Genomic DNA, 11,458 nt, shown 5'->3' on the forward strand with positions numbered 1-11,458 from the left:
TGGGGCCATATGACTCAGGGTAGTGGGGATCTTTACCTGGTTTGGGGAGAACTATAATTTGAGCTTCTTGCATTGAAGGTGGAAGCATTCCCTGGTCAAATATAGATTGGTACAGGGCCTTTAGCTTGGGAATGAGTATTTTGGAGAAGGTGGTATGAAATTCTAGGGGTAGTCCATCAAGGCCTGGTGCTTTAGACTTGGCTAGCTGGAACAATGCTTTAGTGATGTCATTGGTAGTTATAGGTGCTTCTAGCATTTTGAGTTGTCCGAGATGGGGGAACTGTAGAGTGTGCAAGTACTCTTTAATGTCCTGTTGGGCATGCGTGCACTGTGATTTGTACAGGTTGCAATAAAAGCTTTTAAATTTGGCCACAACTTGTGGGGGTATCAGTGAGAGTATTAGCCTCTGGGTCGGCTAGGGAAACAACTACTGGTGGCTTGTCGTCCAAGTGGGCCAAGTATGCCAGAAGTTTCCCCGGCCTTTACCCATGCTCAAAGACCCGTTGTTTACAAAAGAATAGTCATCGCCTAGCCTTCTCTGTATGCAACTCTGTGACCGTACGGGCCTGTAGTTTAACCCTGTGTAGATTTTAAGGAGAGGGATGTGCATTATATGCCTCTTCTAGTTCTTGCAGCTTTTCTGCTGAAAACTGTATCATAAGCTTAAATGAGTGTTTGAGTCTATTTATCCATGTGGATAGGATCCTGCGTGCGTGTAATTTAAATGTGTCCCACACCATGTAATGCGCAGATGAGTTCTGGTTGTCAAAGACAAAATGCAATTTCCTAGCTACAGTGAGGAAAATAAGTATTTGAACACCCTGCTATTTTGCAAGGTCTCCCACTTGGAAATCATGGAGGGGTCTGAAATTGTTATCGTAGGTGCATGTCCACTGTGAGAGACATAATCAAAAAAAAAAATCCAGAAATCACAATGTATGATTTTTTTTAACTATTTATTTGTATGATACAGCTGCAAATAAGTATTTCAACACCTGAGAAAATCAATGTTAATATTTGGTACAGTAGCCTTTGTTTGCAATTACAGAGGTCAAACGTTTCTTGTAGTTTTTCACCAGGTTTGCACACACTGGAGGAGGGATTTTGGCCCACTCCTCCACACAGATCTTCTCTAGATCAGTCAGGTTTCTGGGCTGTCGCTGAGAAACACGGAGTTTGAGCTCCCTCCAAAGATTCTCTATTGGGTTTAGGTCTGGAGACTGGCTAGGCCACGCCAGAACCTTGATATGCTTCTTACAGAGCCACTCCTTGGTTATCCTGGCTGTGTGCTTCGGGTCATTGTCATGTTGGAAGACCCAGCCTCGACCCATCTTCAAATCTCTAACTGAGGGAAGGAGGTTGTTGCCCAAAATCTCGCAATACATGGCCCCGGTCATCCTCTCCTTAATACAGTGCAGTCGCCCTGTCCCATGTGCAGAAAAACACCCCCAAAGCATGATGCTACCACCCCCATGCTTCACAGTAGGGATGGTGTTCTTGGGATGGTACTCATCATTCTTCTTCCTCCAAACACGGTTAGTGGAATTATGACCAAAAAGTTCTATTTTGGTCTCATCTGACCACATGACTTTCTCCCATGACTCCTCTGGATCATCCAAATGGTCATCTGCAAACTTAAGACGGGCCTTGACATGTGCTGGTTTAAGCAGGGGAACCTTCCGTGCCATGCATGATTTCAAACCATGACGTCTTAGTGTATTACCAACAGTAACCTTGGAAACGGTGGTCCCAGCTCTTTTCAGGTCATTGACCAGCTCCTCCCGTGTAGTCCTGGGCTGATTTCTCACCTTTCTTAGGATCATTGAGACCCCACGAGGTGAGATTTTGCATGGAGCCCCAGTCCGAGGGAGATTGACAGTCATGTTTAGCTTCTTCCATTTTCTAATGATTGCTCTAACAGTGGACCTTTTTTCACCAAGCTGCTTGGCAATTTCCCCGTAGCCATTTCCAGCCTTGTGGAGGTGTACAATTTTGTCTCTAGTGTCTTTGGACAGCTCTTTGGTCTTGGCCATGTTAGTAGTTGGATTCTTACTGATTGTATGGGGTGGACAGGTGTCTTTATGCAGCTAATGACCTCAAACAGGTGCATCTAATTTAGGATAATAAATGGAGTGGAGGTGGACATTTTAAAGGCAGACTAACAGGTCTTTGAGGGTCAGAATTCTATCTGATAGACAGGTGTTCAGATACTTATTTGCAGCTGTATCATACAAATAAATAGTTAAAAAATCATAAATTGTGATTTCTGGAATTTTTTTTTTTGATTATGTCTCTCACAGTGGACATGCACCTACGATGACAATTTCAGACCCCTCCATGATTTCCAAGTGGGAGAACTTGCAAAATAGCAGGGTGTTCAAATACTTATTTTCCTCACTGTATATTGTTGTGTTCAGGTACAGATAACCAATATTGTTTAAGTCTCTATGTGTGGGGGATGATACTAGCAGGGAGGCCGTCATCCAGCAGGGGGGAGTGGTCTGATAGGGCTCTAGGAGCAAATCCTGACCCTATCACTTTGGCCCCTTTCACACTGGGGCAGGATGTGCGGTGGCGGTATAGCGCTGCTAAAAATAGCGACACTATACTGTCGAAATTGCCGCGGAATTGGGGCGGTATTCGGGCCCTAACGGTGCGGTATTAACCCCTGCTAGTGGCCGAAAAAGAGTTAATACCGCCGGGGTGTTGTCATATTCTGCTCCCTATCGCAGAATGCTGCGGAAGTCACGTGGCGGCCAACTGCGCATGCGCAATGCGCTCCAACGGCAAATGCGATGCGTTCCAGGGGATTTACGACACTACACTCCAGTGAACCCATCACAATTTGTCCCGAAGTGACGTATTACCATACACGGAGCGGTGGGGAGAGAGAGAGACACATTCAGAGTGAGAGAGAAATAGAGATACTGAGATACATTCAGAGCGAGAGAGGGATACAGATATAGAGATACTGAGAGAGAACCAGGGCTCAGGGAGGGGATTACCTCCCCTATGTGCATTACTTCCCTCATATAAAATATATGTACACGATCTCTCTCTCGCTCTGAATGTATCTCAGTATCTCTATATCTTTATTTCTCTCTCGCTCTGAATGTATCTCAGTATCTCTATATCTCTATTTCTCTCTCGCTCTGAATGTATCTTAGTATCTCTATATCTCTATTTCTCTCTCGCTGTGAATGTATCTCAGTATCTCTATATCTCTATTTCTCTCTCGCTCTGAATGTGTCTCTCTCTCCCCCCGCTCCGTCTATAATAATACGTCACTTCCGTGACAAATTGTGATGGGTTCACTGGAGTGTAGTGTCATAAATCCCCTGGAACACATCGCATTTGCCGTTGGAGCGCATTGCGCATGCGCAGTTGGCCGCCACGTGACTTCCGCAGCATTCTGCGATAGGGAGCAGAATATGACAACACACCGGCAATGCGCCTCTGCAGAGGCACATTGCCGGAGGTATTACCGCAGTGTCAAATTGTTTTCAATGGGAAGGAGCGGTGAAGAAACACTATACACACCGCTCCTCTCACCGCTCCAAAGATGCTGCTTGCAGGAGATTTTTTTTCTCCCGCCAGCGCATCGCCTCAGTGTAAATGCCCTCGGGCTTTCACATTGAGAATGCTGGGGCAGGAGTTTTTCAGGTGGTATTGAAGCGCTATTTTTAGCGCTAAACTGCCTGAAAAACTCCTCAGTGTGAAAGGGGCCTTTGGGTAGAAGTGCCTTAGATACTAGTATAAAGTCTATTCATGTATACATGTATATGCCCTTGTGGTAGGGTTATGGTGTCACCAAACATCTATCAGTGCAAATTTAGACAATTTTGCGGCACAGATGGGTTTGCTGAGGTAAGGTGGCATATGTCTTCCTCTGTTACAGAAGGTCAAGCACAGGGATCATGGTCATGCTAAAATCTCCCATCCACACAGCTGGGATCGCTGGGCTTTGAGCAATAAAGGCTAATCCCTCTGTGACAACTTCTGATCTGTACGGGGGAGGGACATAGCAAGAAAATATCAACAGAGGAGTCACCCCATCATAGTGTGAAGGAACAAATACCTGCCCCGCTGGTCCAACAGTAAGGAAATCAATTCAAAAGGAGTGTACTTAGCAATGAGAATAGAAACCCCCCAAGGGAGGCTTTAGGGCAACCTGCAGGTGACCCATAACATGGGTCTCCACCAGGACTATAACGTCTGCTCTCTGAGATTTAAGGAATGTGAGGGCTGCAGTATGCTTGATTTTATTGTGCACTCCCCGCACATTCCACGTCATAAATTTAACAGATATCATGGAATTTGTGGACTAACATGAACATAGTGGACCAGAAGGGTTGTACCAGGGTTACAGATAGGAATCAATACCTGCATACATGTGATCAAACAAAACATAATGTTATGTTGGAATATCTGCCGTGCAATTCAATAATAAAACATGAGATCAATGAAACAAACCAACCCATAGCTCAATCGTTCCGACCGAGCATTCCCTAACCCACCCAGCTCCTCACCACCCCAACCCGTTGAGAACATACAATCCCTATAATCCAACAGTTGAACAGTCATCTAGCAAGCAAAGTTGGCTGGAGGCACATGACTTAAAACGTCCGAACACAAGAGAACATGAGTAAAAATCATTGCTAATGGGGTGACTTTTCACTGCACAGTATGTGGTAAGGTAGTGGAGGGAGGTCAGACCTCCTAAAGTTCCTTCCGTTGGGGACCACTTGAATTCAATCAGAGTGATGATGTAGATGAGGGGAGCCCAACCTTTTGAAGCACGAGGGCCACTTAAAGTGGAGTTCCACCCATAAATATAACATTACATCAGTAGTTTTAAAAAAAATTCATTAGTCCTGTAAGAAAAAAAAATTTTTTTTTAGATGCCTTCAAAGTGTTGTTGCTAGGCAGAATAGTTAATCTTCCCTCTTCCTGCACCTAGGTGCTTAAGCTTCCTAACCTACACCGCACAGACTCCTGGGAATGTAGTGGGTGTAACTTTCCAGGAGTCTGTGCACTCCCCAGTCTCGAAGAATCATGTGACTTGGACAGTACAGGTGCTGAAACCTGATCTGAAACCTATTACACTGTTTGTGCAGCACTGAGCATGTGCGAGATCTGCAAGGCTGAAATCCAGGAAGTCATACAGTCTGGCTTCATGATGCCCACACTTAAGATGGCCCCAGTAAATTTCTATTTTATAAAGTGTCTAAATACTGTAACAACCTAACAAAATGGACCTTAGTTTACAGACTAACTTTACTAGAATACATTAAGCTTGTGTATTACAGGGGTATTTATATTTAAAAAGTGAAATTGTGGCCGGTCGCGGGCCACAATAAGCGCAGCGGGCAGATGGCAGGTCCGTGTGCGCTCTGCATATGCAGAGCGGACACAGACACAGCCTGATCGAATTGGAGGTAGGACACAAGTTGGTTTACATCTGCCATTCCTTAGAGGTGAATGGAGGGCCTAATTGGGTCGGGCTGACCGTGTGACAGGGGCCCATGGCTGCTTTCACACTGATGCGCCTTTGTGTACTTTTCTGCACTTTGCAATAGACTTCTATTATATTCTGCAGGTTTGGCGCACTTTCAGAAAGCTCAGCAAACTTGCAGGTAATAACAGAAGTCTATGGCTCAGTGCAGTTAACCCGCAGGTGCACTGCTCTGCATCTGTGGATTAGTTTGAAAGCAGACTAGTAACCACTAGAGAACACATATGCCCATTTATACACTGATTTTAGGAATAAACTGACCTTTAATAACAGTATTCTATTCCATTACATTCCAGAGCAGGAGGTCGTGGGCCACATCAGAGGGCTCCGCGGGTCACATGTGGCCCCCGGGCCACTGGTTGGGCACCCCAGTTGTAAAATATGCCTGTCATCAGGGTCATCAATGGGCAAAACAAGTAGGAAAGGGACTGAAGCCCCAGGAGCAGGCATGTTTAATATCTGGAAGGGCACTCTAAGAAAAAGGTTTCTTGAGGTGCAGGGTGTTTGACATCCTGAAATTGGGATCTCCTTCTCTGGACCTCATTGGAGAAATCCGGGAATACTGCCACTTTAACATTCCCCACAGGGATGTTGCCTTTCTCTCTTGTGAGCCGCAGGATTCTGTCTCTATCCCTGTGGTGGGGGTCTTGCCGATATGCCGACAGGTTTTTCACAAACCTACTTGATGTGTTTTATGGACTTATATTTAATTAATATTTATAACCCTCCCTTACTCTATCCAAAATATAAAAAAAAAAAGTGTTGACTATATTTCTACTTTAAGCACAAATTTCTGATAATTTTATGGAGAGGACTAAGAAGATATAACCATGCCAATGGTGCAGCAGAAAACATACAGCACAGTGAGGAAGGTTTGTGGTCCAGGATGATAGGTTAGTCAAAATTAGAAGCAGCGCCCCCCTCCCACAGTTGCGGAATGCTGGCCATCCGCATAACAGAAGCAGTGCGGCTGCTAGACAAATTTGCCTCTCAGCCCTGTCCACCCCATAAGACTGGCGCTACACTAATAGTGTAGCGCAAGCCGGAAAGGACTCTTTCCATGCTGCCCCCCTGCAAAGTGCTGCCCTAGGCCTGGGCCTTCTTGCCCTAGGCCAGGATACAGAATTGCACATACCTACTGTATACCCCAATGTCATAAAAAGTTACTACTGATTTCTAACTTGTAATGACTAATTTTTCAGTATAATTTTTTGTCTTGTAATTACCATACAGCAAGACATGTTACAATAACAGTGTTCGCACCTGTCCTTGAATCCTTAAATGAGGAATAATCCTCTAACTTTTGAGAATGTGATGGAATAAGACCATTGAATACCTTCTGTTTTAAGGATTTACTGTGCACTAATCCCTTCTCACTATAACTTGTATAGTTATACTGAGAGAGGGAGGAACACAGAAAGTGCCACCCAAGTGAAGTATGTTAATATACAATTTATTTAGCAAAACGGTAAGTAATGCACTCACAAAAGGTAAGACAAAAAAGGGCTCATCTGTATAAGGATGTTATGTGGATGTAGTCCGCAGTGTTGCCAACCTACCAGATTGAAATTTACTGGCACGACACCCGAAATTTACTGGCGCAGCCACGTTTTTACTGGCATTTCATAAAAAGTTACTAAATTACATTTTTAGGTGCAAATTTCAGTATTTGGGCTACAAACAAGTACGCTAGGCAAATAGCAATGTGATTTAAGGTAGATATTAAGGTAAAAAAAACATATTTTTGTTATTTTCGATATAATAAGGGCAAATTATTTAGTCACATCACCCCCTGACTCCATCCCCCTCTGCCACCAACACCCCCTGCCTTCACCCCCCTCTGCGGTGCCACAATCTCCCCCTGCCTCCAATCTCCCCCCTGCCTCCAATCTCCCCCTGCCTCCAATCTCCGCCTGCCTCCAATCTCCCTCTGCCTCCAATCTCCTCCCAGACCCCCTGCCTCCAATCACCCCCTGCCTCCATCATCCCCTGCCTCCATCCCCCTCTGCGGTGCCACCAACAACCCCTGTCTCCATCCCCCACCCTCTGCGGTGCCACCATTCCCCTCTGCGGTGCCACAATCTCCCCCCTGCCTCCAATATCCCCCCTGCCTCCAATCACCCCCCTGCCTCCAATCTCCCCATGTCTCCAATCTCCCTCTGCCTCCAATCTTCCTCCAATCTCCCTCTGCCTCCAATCTCTCCCCAGACCCCCTACCTCCAATCACCCCCTGCCTCCATCGTCCCCTGCCTCATCCCCCTCTGCGGTGCCACCAACAACCACTGTCTCCATCCCCCACCCTCTGTGGTGCCACCATTCCCCTCTGCGGTGCCACCAACACCCCCTGCCTCCATCCCCCTCTGCCACCAACACCCCCTGCCTTCACCCCCCTCTGCGGTGCCACAATCTCCCCCTGCCTCCAATCTCCCCCCTGCCTCCAATCTCCCCCTGCCTCCAATCTCCGCCTGCCTCCAATCTCCCTCTGCCTCCAATCTCCTCCCAGACCCCCTGCCTCCAATCACCCCCTGCCTCCATCATCCCCTGCCTCCATCCCCCTCTGCGGTGCCACCAACAACCCCTGTCTCCATCCCCCACCCTCTGCGGTGCCACCATTCCCCTCTGCGGTGCCACAATCTCCCCCTGCCTCCAATCTCCCCCCTGCCTCCAATATCCCCCCTGCCTCCAATCTCCCCCCTGCCTCCAATCTCCCCATGTCTCCAATCTCCCTCTGCCTCCAATCTTCCTCCAATCTCCCTCTGCCTCCAATCTCTCCCCAGACCCCCTGCCTCCAATCACCCCCTGCCTCCATCGTCCCCTGCCTCATCCCCCTCTGCGGTGCCACCAACAACCCCTGTCTCCATCCCCCACCCTCTGTGGTGCCACCATTCCCCTCTGCGGTGCCACCAACAATCTACATGCGCAGTTCCAAGCCGAACCGATCTCGGCTATTTTTACTGGCACATTCCTGCAACCACGGACATTTACGAACGGGGGAAAAAAGTGCCCGTTTTTAGGAAAACTCCGTAAAAATACGGACGGTTGGCAACACTGGGAGTCCGGCCTCTAAAGCGAGCGTCCACAGGTATCGCTGGTGTTGGGATGGCCAAGATCCGTTCTGTGGCCACCAGGAAGTCGGACTGGGTCGGCGTGAAACACAGGGAAATGATGTCACCAGAAGCAGAGAGATATCAAGGGAAGAACGGCTGGGCAAACAAGGCTATACGCTTGGAGCATCAGCTCCTTCTACTGGCCAAGAAGGCCAAGAACTTTTGCCTTTATGGACTTATGAGCTATTATTGTTCATATATTTAAATAATGGTAACAAAGATAAATCCGCCCTTTCTGTGTTCCCACCACTGCGCTTATGAACAACTAGTGATAATCAAATTGGCAAAAGAGTGAAGCAGCTTCTTTTAAAAAATCAAACTGTGAAAAACATATTCTAAAACCCTAAAATTATTGTAAAAAAATATAAGCAGCGCTGTAAACAATGTAAGATGAAATATCAGTTTTCACAGGTATTCAAAAATAATGCTAATGTCCATAAACATCACCATGTGACAAAATTGAATATGTGCACAAATTTCAAAAAATATATATAAATGTGTTTAAATATTAATTAAATATAAGTCCATAAAACACATCAAGTAGGTTTGTGAAAAAATAATGATAATAGCTTCCAATCTTCCACCACACCCCGTGTCAGTGAATCCTCTCCCGTCAGATGCAAAACTAACCAACTCAAATTGCCTTACACTCTCGTGTTCGGCGTGTAAACGTGTACGAAAAGACCTCACTGGTAGGTATAGCAGATAATTCCAGTTCCAACCAATTCACTGCCAGAAAGCTCCGCATGTAAATAAAAGAAGTGCTCAAAATAGCGTGATACCATAAAATCAGTTTAATAACACAGTTAAATCTTCAAATATAGCACTCACACGAATCTCCAAAAATCGTTCAGAGAGTAACCGAAAACCGAGTATATTGGTCACAGCAGACCCAAGGTGTCAACTGATCGCTCACCACCTCCCCGCTGTTCTTTCCTGGATCTCTGCTTCCTTTAACGGCCTTGATACGTCACACGTTCACTTCAGATGGTTGCCGCACAGCCACGCCCCAACATGTTTCATCATAAAAGACTTAGTCATGGGATTGATGGGATTGGCTGTGCGGCACAGCAAACCCTCCTTTTATCCCCCCACTTGAACTCAGGGTGAGAGAAAAAACACATCCTCCGACTATGGGCGGAAGAATGATCTCCACTATCGCCTCTCCATAGGCTCAACGGGTGTCCCCGTGACCTTAATACACTCGCTTCTGGTTGCAATATTTCAATTAGATACAATATATCTCTGTCATCAAAACACTCCCACAATTCCTCCGCAAGTGTACCATAATCGTAGAGTTCATAAGTACAATAATAAACAATATTAAAATATATTAATTTAAATTAGCTCTGAGCATTATGAGATTGATTCCTAAATTTAACGGATACTGAGAAAATGCAAATAATATGCAAAAGAGTATATATTAGCTCTCACACGCACACACGCACATGCAGAATACACCCTCACTCACATACTTACGTATGTAATATATAGTTTAAAAATACAAAAAAATATATATTAAAAATATTAATTAAATACTTTAAAAGTTATTAATAAAACAGTTGAGGTCTAGCTCAATATTAAGGCCCCTAGAATAAAGACTCTGTTTCGGCAGACCCTCCAAGGAAGTTGGGTCCGTGTTGGCTTTGGTTGCTCGGACCACAGTACCTCAGTCCCCATCTGGAGCCTAACGCCCCAGGGGATCACGGTTTGGGTCCTTTTTCACAGGAGGACCACTTGACGTTGCACCCGTCTGCACGTTTTTGTGACCACTTGTGTGTGCACATTTTTTCCCCCCCCGGATGACGTCATTGGATTGCATCCATCCTCCCCATGTAGGAGGTGCTTCAGAATTCCTCTGACAACTGATAAGAACAGGTACTACACTTGATCTTAGCCAAAATGCCTGAGAAGATTTATTTCGTTCTGAAGAGAAACCAGACTATATTGTGGGAGTGTTTTGATGACAGAGATATATTGTATCTAATTGAAATACTGCAACCGGAAGCGAGTGTATTATGGTCATGGAGACACCCGTTGAGCCTATGGAGAGGCGAAAGTGTTGATCATTCTTCCGCCCATAGTCGGAGGATGGGTTTTTTCTCTCACTCTGAGTTCAAGTGGGGGGGGATAAAGGGAGGGTTTGCTGTGCTGCACAGCCAATCCCATCAATCTCATGACTAAGTATTTTATGACGAAACATGTTGGGGCATGGCTGTGCGGCAACCATCTGAAGTGAACGTGTGACGTATCAAGGCCGATCAAGGAAGCAGAGATCCAGGAAGGAACAGCGGGGAGGTGGTAAGGGATCAGTTGACACCTTGGGTCTGCTGTGACAAATATACTCGGTTTTCGGTTCATCTCTGAACGAGTGTTTGCTGTGCAGTGTATTGCTCTATTTTTTGACATTCATGTGAGTGCTATATTTGAAGATTTACGTGTGTTATTAAACTGATTTTACAGTATCACGCTATTTTGAGCACTTCTTGTATTTACATGCGGAGCTTTCTGGCAGTGAATTGGTTTGAACTGGAATTATCTGCTATACCTACCAGTAAGGTATTTTTGTACACATTTACACGCCGAACACGAGAGTGTAAGGCAATTTGAGTTGGTAAGTTTTGTATCTGACGGGAGAGGATTCACTGACACCGGGTGTGGTCGAAGATTGGAAGCTATTATCATTATTTTTTCACAAACCTACTTAATGTGTTTTATGGACTTATATTTAATTAATATTTAAACACATTTATATATATTTTTTGAAATTTGTGCACATATTCACTTTTGTCACATGGTGATGTTCATAGACATTAGCATTATTTTTAAATACCTG

The 11,458-nt window shown here is 45.4% G+C and overlaps 1 pseudogene; it reads right to left on the bottom strand.

The window, feature by feature from the left end:
• Positions 1–10,432: 10,432 nt before the first annotated feature.
• On the bottom strand, positions 10,433–10,540 carry LOC120938742 (annotated as a pseudogene).
• Positions 10,541–11,458: the final 918 nt, after the last annotated feature.

The sequence above is a fragment of the Rana temporaria genome, chromosome 4 (assembly GCF_905171775.1).
Source record: "Rana temporaria chromosome 4, aRanTem1.1, whole genome shotgun sequence".
NCBI lineage: Eukaryota > Metazoa > Chordata > Amphibia > Anura > Ranidae > Rana > Rana temporaria.